Raw genomic sequence first — 11,908 nt, 5'->3', positions numbered from 1 at the left:
AAAGAAAGAAATTAAAAACTTTTTAGAATTTAATGAAAATGAAGGTACAACATACCCAAACTTATGGGACACAATGAAAGCTGTGCTAAGAGGAAAACTCATAGCGCAGAGTGCCTGCAGAAAGAAACAGGAAAGAGCATATGTCAGCAGCTTGACAGCACACCTAAAAGCTCTACAGCAAAAAGAAGCAAATACACCCAGGAGGAGTAGAAGGCAGGAAATAATCAAACTCAGAGCTGAAATCAACCATGTAGAAACAAAAAGGACCATAGAAAGAATCAACAGAACCAAAAGTTGGTTCTTTGAGAAAATCAACAAGATAGATAAACCCTTAGCCAGACTAACGAGAGGACACAAAGAGTGTGTCCAAATTAAGAAAATCAGAAATGAAAAGGGAGACATAACTACAGATTCAGAGGAAATCCAAAAAATCATCAGATCTTACTATAAAAGCCAATATTCAACAACACTTGAAAATCTACAGGAAATGGACAATTTCCTAGACAGATATCAGGTACCGAAGTTAAATCAGGAACAGATAAACCAGTTAAACAACCCCATAACTCCTAAGGAAATAGAAGCAGTCATTAAAGGTCTCCCAACCAAAAAGAGCCCAGGTCCAGACGGGTTTAGTGCAGAATTCTATCAGACCTTCATAGAAGACCTCATACCAATATTATCCAAACTATTCCACAAAATTGAAACAGATGGATCACTACTGAATTCCTTCTATGAAGCCACAATTACTCTTATACCTAAACCACACAAAGACCCAACAAAGAAAGAGAACTTCAGACCAATTTCCCTTATGAATATCGACGCAAAAATACTCAATAAAATTCTGGCAAACCGAATCCAAGAGCACATCAAAACAATCATCCACCATGATCAAGTTAGAAGAATTTTAATGACTTCTATTTTCTTAGGTGTTATAGGGGTGTTTGAATAATTTGTCTGATCTTATTTAAATTTGATAAGTGGTATCTATCTAGAAAATCTTCCATTTTGTTAAGATTTTCCAATTTCAGTCTTCTGAAGTACAAACTAGTGATTCTTTGAATTTCCTCAGTGTCTGTTTTTATGTCTCTCTTTTTATTTCTGATTTTGTTTCTTAGAATTCTCTCTCTCTCTCTCTCTCTCTCTCTCTCTCTCTCTCTCTCTCTCTCTCTCTCTCTGTTTTACTTTGTTTGGCTCAGGGTTTGTCTATCTTGTTGATTTTCTCAAAGAACCAGCTCTTCGTATGGTTGGTTCTTTATCTTGTTTTCTTTGTTTCTAATTGATTGATCTCAGCCCTAAATTTGATTATTTCCTGCCATCTGCTCCTCTTCAGTGAGTTTGTTTTCTTCTTCTTTTTTATCCCTAGAGCTTTCAGGTTTGTTTTTATATTGCTAGTATGAGATCTCTCTAATTTCTTTGTGGAAACACTTCTGATATGAAATTTTCTGTTAGCACTGTTCATTGTATTCCTAATCACCAGGGAAATTGTTTGTTTGTTTTGTTTACTTGTTTGTTTGATTGATTCTTTCTTTGCATCTTGACAACAGCTTCTCTTCCCTCCTGTCCTAATCCCCCATTTTCCTTAGCCTTGCCCCAAATCTACCTCTCCACTCCTTCTCTTCCTAAAATAGGATATCTTGGAATATCAAATTGCATTAAGACTAGGAACATCTTCATCTCTTGAGTTTAAACAAGGCAGTCCATGTAGGAAAGAAGTATCTGAAATCAGGCAATATACTCAGACACAAAGTCTTCTCCCACTTTAGGAGCTCCACATGAAGATCCAGCTGCCAAGTGTAAATTATAACTATCCTTTGCATGCTCTCTGTTTGGCAGTTGTTTCTATGAGCCCCTACAGGTTAGTTGATTCTGTAGGTTTTCATGTGGTTTCCTTGACCCATTTTTTTCCTTCAACCCTTCTTTCTGCCCACTCTTTCACAGGATTCCTTAAACTCCACTATATTTTAGCAATGGGATTCTATGTCAGTTGCTATCAGTTTCTGGGGGAAGCCTTTCTGATGACATTTATGCTAGGCCCTTATCTGTGAGTATAGCAAAATAGTAGTGTTGCACGGGGGTAAGGGGGTCCCTTTTATGGTATGGGTATCAAGCAGGAACAGTTATTAGTTCAACTTTCCCTCATTTATTACCCCTACACATCTTGTAGGTAGGGAAATATGTGCATATAAGGTTTTATGGCTGAGTTGGTGTCCCAATCATTCCACAGGAAATCTTGCCTGATTATAGAAGACAGTATGTTCCAATTCCAATCCTTCATTGCTAGGAGTCTTTGCTAGGGTTAGCTCAAAGATTCTTTGTCATTTCCTTTGTCTTGGCTTTCTCATCCCAGTAATATCCGCCACAATCCAGTAGTCTCTCCCAGTACTGTTTCCCCCTGCTCTCCTCTCTCCTCATTCCTCTTTTCCCCACCACTCTCTCAAATTTCACCCAATCCCCTCCATCTATCCCTGATGTTCTTTAGACACATGGCCCAGGGGACTTTGACTCTTCTCTGAAGAAGTATTACATGGCATTAGAAGGTACAATTCATGCTTTCAAGGAACCAAACCTCTAAATATCCTTTGTAACTTTTATGCTTATGAAGCACAACAAGGATCATAAGAGCACAATAACTCTTATGATGCAGTGCTAACACACATAACTTGATTGTAATAAACCCTGTGTCACTGTATTTATGCACTCTTCAATAGGTAGAATATTATGTCTTTACTAGAAACTAGACAATGGCTAGTGAAATCATAGATCTTGAAGGACTTACAACCAAAAACTTACTAAATCACTATAACACCCAAACACTCTGTAAATATGTTTTCTCATACCAACAAGTAGGTGTAATCCTCAAACCATATCAAGGAAAGTGCTCTTTGTAACAGAATAACTTTTTCTGAAAGCGACAAGCAATCAAAATGCATATTTATGAATGCTAGCCTCAATGAACCTATGAATAAAACAACTATAGGACAAAGGGCAGAAGGTTGGAAGATGCAGAGGATCAGAAAGTTTTCTTAATACTACATCTTCTAATGTCAGCACTGGTAAAATCTCACCAGTATGCCTGCCTAAACACATGCTAAACAAGGGCAACAGCAATGGTATGCCAATGTGAATGGATAAGCTACACAAAACTTCTGTCCTATATAAAGTACTGCAAGCAAAAAAGGAGTACTGAGAATGGGACAAAATACTATCTAAGGAAGGAGCACATCAATTATTTATTGAATGCCAAATACCAAATGGTTCATACAAAATTATATCAACTGAGCAGGATACACACACACACACACACACACACACACACACACACACACACACACACATATATATATATATATATATACATACACATATATGTATATGTATATATATATATATGTATATATATATATATATATCCTTATCTTATCTGTAAGATAAGTATTAGCGAAAAAGGCCATGAATTCGGGTGTGCTAAGAAGGATACCTGAAAGTTTTTGGAGATAGGAATGAGAGAAATGACATAATTGCATATAATTCCAAAAATGAAAGGCAGGTATAAGAAGATAAATGTACTGAATTCTGCTACTTCTCAGTATAGGGATACTTGCTAACTTGTGCTAAGTGATTGTGACTCTTTGCTTTTTGAGTATATTTTATTAATCTTTCAGATCATAGCATAATTATGTCATTCTTATATACATATGTATCGTATACATTTTTATCACATAAATATAATGGCTCAAATTGAATATTGCTACTAGTATGCATATGATTATAGTTAGTACATTGATGAGCCTATGTCTGCTATTCAGTTTGGCCTTTCATGCTGGCACAACCTTTAATCACCTGTGAAGTGTGTTCAGTGAAGAATTAAACTCTTTGGCAAGTAGAAATGTTCATGGGTATGTAATTAATACAGTAATGTTCGGCATATTGTGGGGTATACAATTATCTAGACAGAATTTCTCTAGATAATCAACAATAGTTGACAGAAGATAGTTCAGTAAGAACAAATGAGGAGCCATGTATTTTACTATCTTTAAGGTCTGGACTATGAATGTGATTTTCAGTTCCTTCCTGACTTCTTTAAAATAATGATATGTAACCTGAAATTTAAATCTAAACAGATCATTCCTGCCTTAAGTGTCATTTTATAAGAGGATGAGAAATGATACAGGGACATAAGTACACATCCTCCCTCTAAAATCAAATAAGTGCTTTTACAGATTATCAATGGTGGTTTTATAAGGGCATCATTCCAGAGAGGATTACTACAAAATTTGTGTACCCCTGTGAATGGGAAACAAACCATGAAGTCTTAATAATTCTAGGTTGAATGGCAAATTTAAATTACAAAATGTTTTCAATAGAGACAACCATGTGGTTGTCCATACATTCAAGCAAGGGGCCTGTGTTCTATGATAAATACACTTTTGTCCATATCCTCACTGTGGTGTATCACCATATTATTTCATATAATTAGGACAAAAATATGTGATAGAATGTTTACAAGTATTATGAGGAAGAGAATATTATTCAGTGAGAAAGAGATGTCCTGATCTGGACTTTAAAGAATCGGTTCTACTGAAAAACATGGCAGACAAGAGAGCTTGAAGAGAGTCAGATAAAGTGCATTTTAAGATAGAATGTAGATAATTTAGTAGAAATGAAGTTTTAATAGAACTTGTGTCACATACTGTTTGGAGACAGAGGCTTGGAATGAATACTAAACATAGAATTCTAAAACTGTTTATGTGCCTGACATTGGTATAAATTCAGCATTTTAACATCATCTTTATGTAGTAACAAGAGGGAATCATTTTCCTCACTTTGTATGTCAAGAGATGGAATGAAAGGACGAGGGAGTACTTGGGGGTATGAGATGCAACACAATTTGGCCCATAAAGTGCCTCCTGAAAAAAAATAACTGGAACAAAGTCCAGAGAGTTTCCTATGACATGAAAAATGTCCTAAGCCAATGATCTCAGGATTAAGGTAAATGAAGGAAAGAAGCACAATGTTTTCCATGGAATCAACTAGCTTACTTTCCAATAAGAATGAGATTTTCTTAGGTATAAAACATATACAATATTCAAAGAAATGCTGTGTCTCTGGGAACTGCGAATATGATCTTAGCTGAATGACTCATGTGTGAAATGAAGATATGCCCACTTGTTGGAAACATAGCTATTTTGCTTGAACAGGTGATAGAAGGGGCTGGTTGTGTAATAAGGGAGTTTATTCAGCAGTATGAAGCTATGAATACAAAGATTACCCACAAAGACTTCCTAATCCAAACTTTCCACTTTGAAACATTACATAACCATAATCTCAAAGCATAAAAATCCAACAGAAGCTCTCCAGAAGAAATCCTGAGGACACCATGGCCAAGCTCATTCTTGCCACAGGTGAGTTGATAATCAGGTATAGAACTTCAGTCTTGACTGAGTTTTCCCTCACAGGATCTGACAAGGAAGCAATTTGGACATGTCAACTCTATGCTTTTCCAATCTTTGTAATTGCAAGTGTTCTTTCCTTATTCCATCCTTCCCTATAATTGCAAATTTTCTTTTCTTATTCCATCCTTCCCTAACTCTCGTAAGTCCATGGACTAAGAGAATACTTCTGCCTTCACTGATACCACAGGCATAGCAGTAATGTCTTAACTTCATTCAATGCTTGGTCTGCTGTACCTTCCCAGTCATTCACTCCCCTGTCTCTCTTGCTCTACCACCTGCCTGAAATTCCTATTCTGCTCCTTTTCATATCACTTTTCTAGAATAACTTTTGCAGAGACAGGCATCAGTAGAATCTGAGTTAGAGCTGTCAGAGGTCTGTTTATCCTGCGACTTTCAGAATTATTTTACATTTATTCTTTATTGTCATTTTCCATTGATGACTTAAATTGACACAAGAAGAAACATTAAGTTACTCACAGAGCTAGATTTGAGTGTTTTAAATCAAGTTGTTGAAACCTTATGAGTTGTTTCAAATCTGTGCCCTACACAATTTTTCAGCTTCATAAATTCATTCCAGACAAGACTAAATACAATGTTTAAAAGATTCCCATTAGAGGTGTTCTACTTACATAGTGATTCAAATCCCAAATCTTACCACCAAAGAGGTACAGTCAGAACTCTCTCCAATAGAAATCCCTCCATGCCTACATAATAAGATATCCTGATTTACAAAGCAAATCAACTCATACAAAGAGAAAACCTCTTCAAAACTAAATTTCCTTTGTTGCTAAAAATGATATCTCAGAGAAAACATTTTATATAGCCAGCACAGTCTTTTAACAGATAGATGCAAACAATGGCTAACTTCAAAAGATATTGAATGCTGTATTTTAGATGTCTTGACTGGGGGAAGGCTTGGTTCATTACGACTCTGGGGACTGAAGCTACTATATGTTTGCTCACTAAGTAGAGAACCTTGTGAATAATTTCATTCAGTATCACTGGCAGAGGTAACAGATTTCAAATTTTACAGCAATTAGGACACAACAGATGGAACATGCAGACATTGCTATATTTTACTAACCACTGTAGAAGAGTTTGAATGACATATGTCTTCAGGGTCCAAACCTTGTATGGCTGTAAAGTTTCTAGGGAATGTAATGATCTATGGTCAGTAGGGTGGCCCAGTAGAATTTTCTCCCTAAATGCCATAAATAATGGTCAATATTCTAGAACTCTAAGTCTACATTTATCTCTGTAATGTTTTACTATGTATTTACTTCATCAGAACAACAGATATTATAGTACCAGAGTGAAATGAACTCCTTATGCCAACCCATAACATAATGTCTTTACAATTTGTTAATGTAACTTTCAAGTAAGTCATTCCTCACAAAATATCTGCTAGATGATGTGTATGCCTGTAAATTGCAATCAAACCATAAAATACTATTTATCATAGATGAATACATTAAACTTGCAAACTTATTGAACAGGTAAATCTTTCTGGACTCACAAGAACTCTGGTATTGTAAAAGTTTGCAACTGGTTCTTCCTGCTAGTTCCAGGCTCCCAGAAATAAAACTCTGACACAAAATATATGTGTTAATAAATTGTTCGTATAGCTGGGCTCTTCTCAGATTAGATATAATGTAAAAGTTACCCTTTATTCTAACCTATGTTCTAACACAAGGTTGGTTACCTGGACTCAGATACCATGCTCTGTCTCATTGTCCTATCTTCCCAGCAAATATACAGTGCCTAATACTAACCTAGAATCTTTAATGCCTCCCAGTTATCCCACATTCTCTTCCCTGCTTAAGATGGTGTATGTATATATATATATATATATATATATATATATATATATATATATATATAATCAAATTTATTATTGAAGGGAACTACATCCATATAGAAACAAGATATTTCCCCTATATGTGAATACACTTATGTATGATAAAAAGTACAAATTTTCATCGACTTAATATAGTGTTTAATCTCATATCAATACTATATAAAATATAGATAATATTCTTTGGAAATTCTACAGCAATTAAGAGGAAGATAATATCAATAATGATAACAAGGGGATCTGTTCTTGAGTTCCATGAATTAATATTATTGGGCAATCCCAATGGATAAAAATTTACAATTGACTGGGTATGGCATCTTGAATTAGTATGTGAACAATCTTGCTTAACTAGAAGTTTAATATGATATACTAGTATCATAAAGAATTTGGAAAAGTAAATTGAAATGAACTCTAAGAACAGAATCCTAAAATATGTGACAGATATTGAAGGAGTGGAAAAATTTTGCCATAATCAACTTTACGTATTAGTGATTGGGAATGGACTCTATTTTTATATCAGCATATGTATAGAAGATAGAGGTTGTTTCTGAGTTGGAAAAGGAACATGCTTGGTTACACTTATTTTTAGACAAAGGCATGGCTAGTAACTTTACCTAGAATTCAACAGAACAAGAGTTGGCAGAATATTTAGAAAGTGACCATGAAATAGATAAAGTTTCTCAGGCACTCACTTTAAGACTTTCATGTGAATGACTAAAGAAAGATATTAAATTGTTTGACAATGGTTAAATCTTCCACTGAATAATTTGATTACTTTTGAATAAGAATTCAATTATATAGGAAGCATGCACAATAAAAATGAACTGCTCTTCTGAAAAGAATATGCATTTCTGGGAATAGCCAAAATCATTTCAAATACATTATTGTCTAGGGTGATAGTTTTCACTCACTTTTAGGAGACAGGACATTTTATGTATATGGGGATAGATACTAAAGGAGATAAGTCAACAGTAGCTAACTATTGGTTTATTAATCACACACACATATTCTCATAAAAATTACTAGATAGAAAATGTAATAATCAGGGTCTGAAATGAGTGAGTGAAGCATTCTGTAGCAGTTCTGAAGAGATCATGGCCTAGCTCATTGTTGTCACAGGTAAGTAGAAAATGAGACATAAAGTCTTATTTTTGCCTGAAGCAGTTTTAACTCTAGAGCATTATGTTTTCAAATTCTTTATCATTTCAAATTGTGTCACTTTATTCAGGATTCGTCTAGCTCTCATAAGTCTATCTGTGGGAGAATATTGATGCCACATGAATGGCACTAATGTCTCACATTCATTCAAGGGTCCTTTGCTGTTTGTCTTTGTCCAGCCATTCATTACCCCATACCTCTTCCTATTCCTCCTTACTGGAAGGAGTTCTGTGACTCAGTTCTGTGACTTTACTCTGATTGTTGTCCTTGAGCATATTTTAAGTGATGGGAACAAGAGAATCTGAGATAGAGCTATCCACATTTCTTAACTCTTCTCTATTCAGAATCATTTTACACTTTCCCTCCATTATCCTTTTTCCTTGATGACATAGAACTATCATAGACAGACATACAATTATCCAAAGAGTTACAGTAAGTCACTGTTTTAAGACAAGTTGTTCAAAGCTTACTATTTTCTGTACTTCTTAGTACAGTTTCAGAAAGTTATTCAAATGACTTGAATCTCAATTTGTAAAAGAATCAGATTATAGGAGCTGTAAATTCATGATGATGATCCACACCTAAAACTCACCACTTGAAAGGTACAACAGAAAAGCATATTTGGGTAACCAATGACATTATGATTCAAAATACACACACACACATACACACACACACACACACACACACACACACACACACGTACATACACACGTACACAAACATAACAAGAAAGCAAAAAAGCCATCAACAGAAAAGACATTCATCCTAAACTGCCAACTGAGAGTCCAAAATGATAACTGGTATGAGTCACTATATTTTTTCTGGCAACTGCTTTTGATCAGTGCTCTCAAACATCAAAATGGCTCAAGGAGATATTCAGTTATGTGCTTTAGATGTTGTATCTTCTGAAGAGGACTTGATTAGTTATGGCTCTTAAAACTAAATTCATAAATGTATGGCCACTAAGCAGGTAAAATTGTGAATAATTTCAGTTAGAAATTCTTGTAATTGTAGTAGACTTAATGTTAAATAACAATTAGGACACTGATGGTAAAACATGAAATATTGATAGGTTGGACTACTCTGTAAACAGGAGTTTGAAAGACGTGATAACTTTAAGGTCCCCACATTGGTGAAGCAATATTTTTTGGCAAAAATCAAATTTTGTGTGATATAATGACCTGTAATTGGTAGGCTTTGTAATCTTACAAGGATTACAAACTTTATGTTATACCAATAGTTATGGTTACACTAATTGATTCAGAATAAGAAATGTGTTTTGTCTACCTCTCTCTGTCTAGGTCTAGCAATTCTTCTGTATGCACACCTGGGTAAGTTTTTGATCAAACCATTCTTCAACATAAATCTTTAATCCTGATTCATTATTTTAATGATTTATAATGCAATTTTCTGCTAATCATGATTCATTTTCATTTGCTATATGGACTCAAATGTCCAAACACAATTGATTAAAGGAAATGTATTAGATTTGTCTCTTGGATAGTAGATGAGCAGCAGTTTTCTCTGTTGTCCTACCTAGTGAGATGAGTTGAGAGTTTTGAAATTGATAACCTCTGGGTTTTACAGATATTGTCCTTTTCTCATGGTTTGGTTTTTTCATAAGGCCCAAAAACTTATCTGAGTTTTGACTATGAATTTGCTACAATTATAAGCAACTGAGTCATTGGCTGGTTAAAAAGTTGTACTCATTTACACAAATAGTCACAGCACTCATCTATTTCTGAATAACTTGTGTCTGATACACAACTAATAAAATAATAAAGGCAAAATTGTTAGCCAATGTTACAGGCATCTACATCAGGACAGTATTCCTCTGATAACTTTCCACAGGATCTTCCTATCAGCTGATGTGCTACTATACCAGTTGGGCTAAGGAGAGACCAACAGTAGGGAGTTTCAAAATTGGTAATATTGACCCTTGTCTGTGTACCCACTTAATCTGTGCCTTTGCTGGGATGCGGAATAATGAGATTATCAACACAAGTGAGCAGGACTTGATTGACTATGAAGCATTAAATTATCTGAAAGACAGGTAAGGACAGAGATAACTGGTTTGTTATAATTGTTCCAATAGTTGCTATATCTCAGTGCTTCCTAAAATGTATGTCAGAACCAACAAAATTGCATGATGATTCCAGCAGTATATCCTTCAGTTTTCAATTGAGACAGGCTGTATCTCTTATCTTTTTATTTCTTTTATCACTCATGGCCTTGGATTCTGCATAAACTTCTGTATGTCTCAACCCTGTTAGGATACAAGTTACTTCATCCCATATTTTGTATGTGTTTAGCCTTCTTCCTAAACATACTTCTTGAAATATCCTTCCTGGATCAACACTGTGTCTATATTTCGGTGAGAATCATCATTCTATTTTCACATTCTATGTGTTCAAATATGGTAGATATTTTTTGTAATTCAGACCATATTCTATTTGCCTGTCTTCCACCTAGTTCATTTAATACCATGCCTACCAGTCTCAAAAATATATTTTAAAAAGAGAAACAAACCAAACTTTCATTTTTTTAATGTTTGAGTATTATTTCTGGATATATGCAGAACACACCACATTCCCCAGTCACCAAATTCTCAAAAATTACTGTGACTTAAGTTGAATTTGTGAATCAAGCTACAATTAATGTTGACACACAGCCTCCTCTTGAAAACCTTGGGTGCATTTGCTTTTGAGATAAACTAAAGACTGTGCCTTTGATCATATGGCATTTCTACCATTCTGGAGAAATGTCATAATGCTGTCCTCTGTAACTGTACCTAGTTATATTTATATCAGCAGTACACAGCTTTTTATTCATATACTTGATGATATTGATTAGGTTTCATCTTCTATTATTATTGCTATCATGAGAAAAATAAATAGACTGACCTATGAAGTTGAAATTTAAATTTATGTTTGTCATGGTATTAGGTTTGCTTAATTTAACTGTTAGAAATTTAATTTAACTATCTTTCTTTGAGAAAATTCTCCCCAAGGATTTTCCTTTTAAAAAATAATTTATATTCTTGATATTCAATTACTGATTTGTGTATTTTATATTAATACATTATTATATATTTTACAATTAATCTCACCAGTCTATAATTTCTAAATCAATTCAGTTTATTGCTTTCCCTATTTTTGTTAGTTAGAATAAAACAACAAAGCTACATTAATTTTTCAATAATAGCTTATAAGCCTGGAATACATAATAAAATATCCCAAAGACTATACATGGACTGACACTGGGCTCCAACCTCATAGGTAGCAATAAATAGCCTAGTAAGAGCACCATTGGAAGGGGAAGCCCTTGGTCCTGCCAAGGCTGAACCCCCAGTGAACGTGATTGTTGGGGGGAGGGTGGTAATAGGGGGAGGATGGGGAGGGGAAGCCCATAAAGAAGGGGAGGAGGAGGGGTTAGGGGG

At 34.8% G+C, this 11,908-nt stretch overlaps 1 pseudogene; it reads left to right on the top strand.

Moving 5' to 3' along the window:
- Nucleotides 1-5,377: 5,377 nt before the first annotated feature.
- Chia-ps1 (chitinase, acidic, pseudogene 1) overlaps nt 5,378-11,908 on the top strand; it is a 242,906-nt pseudogene continuing 236,375 nt past the window's right edge.

The sequence above is a fragment of the Rattus norvegicus genome, chromosome 2 (assembly GCF_036323735.1).
Source record: "Rattus norvegicus strain BN/NHsdMcwi chromosome 2, GRCr8, whole genome shotgun sequence".
NCBI lineage: Eukaryota > Metazoa > Chordata > Mammalia > Rodentia > Muridae > Rattus > Rattus norvegicus.
The sequence above is the reverse complement of the archived record's forward strand: the minus strand, read 5'-3'. Positions and strand labels throughout refer to the sequence as shown.